The following is a 2638-nucleotide window of genomic DNA, read 5'->3' as shown; positions in this document are numbered from 1 at the left end:
TTGTACTCCTAATACTTGGCATAGTATTTGTAACTTAAAATGCTCAGGAAATGACTATAAACAATCCCTGACTTTGACTTTGTGATGGTGCAAAAGTGATAGGCACTCAATAGAAACTATACTTTGAACTTTGAATTTGGATCTTTCTAGGGCTGGTGATGTGTGGTGTGATCCTCTCCTATGATGCAGTGCAGTGGCAGCTCCTTGCCAGCCCCGCGATCACAAGGGTGAACAACCAATACACTGACAGCCAACCACTCTGTCCCATATAGCCATCCTGCTTTCACTTTCAGTACAGTGTTCAATAAATAACATGAGATCTTCAACATGTTATTATCAAATAGGCTTTGTGCTAGATGATTTTGCCCAACCGTAGTGTAATTTTGAGCACGTTAAAGGTAGGCTAGGCTGTGTATGATGTTCTGCAAATCATGTGTATTAGTTTTTTCACCATTTATGCTGGGTTTCTTGGGACTTAACCCCATTGTAAGTTGAGGAAGATGGGTACAGATATGAACTTCTGGCTAGAGGAGGTGAAGAAAATTTACCTAGTCACTTGAGGAACCCATGGAGAAAAGAATCACCAACATTTTTTAGTTAGAACCTGCTAGGCCAATCTAGAGTTGTAATGTGTGTCTTCTTTTAAATCTAGCAATAGAATTGCCTTGGGAGTTTTTAGAAAACACGGATAGACCCTAATCAAGACCAGTTATAGGAGGAAGTGGCTGTGGCACCACGCGGGGCCCAGAGCCAGTTCGGGGCATCGACTGCCCAGAGTCCGCGGCCGGGGCGCCCCGAGGAGCTAAGCGGCCATGGCCTACCACAGCTTCCTGGTGGAGCCCATCAGCTGCCACGCCTGGAACAAGGACCGCACCCAGACTGCCATCTGTCCCAACAACCACGAGGTGCACATCTATGAGAAGAGCGGGGCCAAGTGGGTCAAGGTGCACGAGCTCAGGGAGCACAATGGGCAGGTGACAGGCATTGACTGGGCCCCTGAGAGTAACCGAATCGTGACCTGTGGCACAGACCGCAATGCCTACGTATGGACGCTGAAGGGCCACACATGGAAGCCCACACTAGTCATCCTGCGGACCAACCGGGCTGCCCGCTGTGTGCGCTGGGCCCCCCATGAGAACAAGTTTGCTGTGGGTAGTGGCTCCCGTGTCATCTCCATCTGCTATTTTGAGCATGAAAATGACTGGTGGGTGTGCAAGCGCATCAAGAAGCCCATTTGCTCCACGGTCCTCAGCCTGGACTGGCACCCCAACAATGTGCTCTTGGCCGCGGGCTCCTGTGACTTCAAGTGCAGGATCTTCTCAGCCTACATCAAGGAGGTGGAGGAGCGGCCAGCACCCACCCCGTGGGGCTCCAAGATGCCCTTTGGGGAGCTGATGTTTGAGTCTAGCAGTAGCTGTGGCTGGGTGCACGGCATCTGCTTTTCGGCCAGTGGCAGCCGTGGCCTGGGTCAGCCACGACAGCACCGTGTGCCTAGCCGATGCCGACAAGAAAATAGCTGCTGCCACTCTGGCCTCTGAAATGCTGCCACTGCTGGCCCTGAACTTCATCACAGAAAACAGTCTGGTGGCAGCGGGCCACGACTGTTTTCCGGTGCTGTTTACCTATGACAGCACCACAGGGACACTGAGTTCTGGTGAGCGGCTGGACGTGCCCAAGCAAAGCTCGCAGCATGGTCTGACCAACCGAGAGCACTTCCAGAACCTGGACAAGAAGGCGAGCTCAGAGGGCAGCGTGGCTTCTGGCTCCGGCCTGGACTCACTGCATAAGAACAGCGTGAGCCAGATCTCGCTGCTCAGCGGGGGCAAGGCTGAGTGCTCACAGCTCTGCACCACAGGAATGGATGGTGGCATGAGCATCCGGGATGTGAAGAGCTTGGAATCAGCCTTGAAGGACCTCAAGATCAAATGACCCATGAGGAATATGTTGCCCTCATCCCCACTGCTGGGGAAGGGGGTCAGGAAGGCTAAGGGTCGCTTTGCAGAATGTTTCTAGGGTAGTAGTCTGGGTCCCCGTGGAGACTGCTCCAGCCAGAGGGGAGGGCAAAGTGGGGAGGGGCGGGAAGCTTTTCTGACCTATTGAAGGAACATACGTCTTTTTGTCAGAGAAATGTTTTCATTTATTGTTAAAAACAAAAATGTTCCCAAAGCACTGTGCTGGTCATGAACTGCTTCAAAAACATGGAGGTAATAAAAAAGCAATCTTAGAACTGGAAAAAAAAAAAAAAAAGACCAGTTATATTAGAATCTTTAGGGGTGGGGCCCAGACATGGGTGGTTTTTAAAGGCTCCTCAGAGATTATAGTGTGCAGCCAGAATTGACGACCCACTGGTGCACAGTACTCCTGAAATGACTATAGCCAGACTACAGGATTATGAGGAGCAGAATGCCTAGGTGACCAAGGGCTACCCACCAAGGAAAAGACATCAACATCACTGGTCTGTGACTAGGGGCAGTGCTTTGAAATAAACGAGAAGAAAGACTTTCAAGAGCAACATGAGATAGAACCACTTAAATATTTTATGGCCCAGCTCTAAGGAAGTTTGTTGAAAGTGAATAATTGCAGAAAGCTATAAACAGTGATCAACTTTCCTTCTCATGGAAAACTAGTAAGCTATTTA

General features: G+C 50.1%; 1 pseudogene; it reads left to right on the top strand.

Annotated features, from left to right (window-relative positions):
• The first annotated feature begins 721 nt into the window (after nt 1-721).
• LOC112920454 (actin-related protein 2/3 complex subunit 1B pseudogene) lies at nt 722-2227 on the top strand (annotated as a pseudogene).
• The last annotated feature ends 411 nt before the right edge of the window (nt 2228-2638 follow it).

This window comes from Vulpes vulpes, chromosome 12 (genome assembly GCF_048418805.1).
Source record: "Vulpes vulpes isolate BD-2025 chromosome 12, VulVul3, whole genome shotgun sequence".
In the NCBI taxonomy this organism is placed as follows: domain Eukaryota; kingdom Metazoa; phylum Chordata; class Mammalia; order Carnivora; family Canidae; genus Vulpes; species Vulpes vulpes.
Note: the sequence above shows the minus strand (reverse complement) of the source record. Positions and strands in the feature narration are given on the sequence as shown.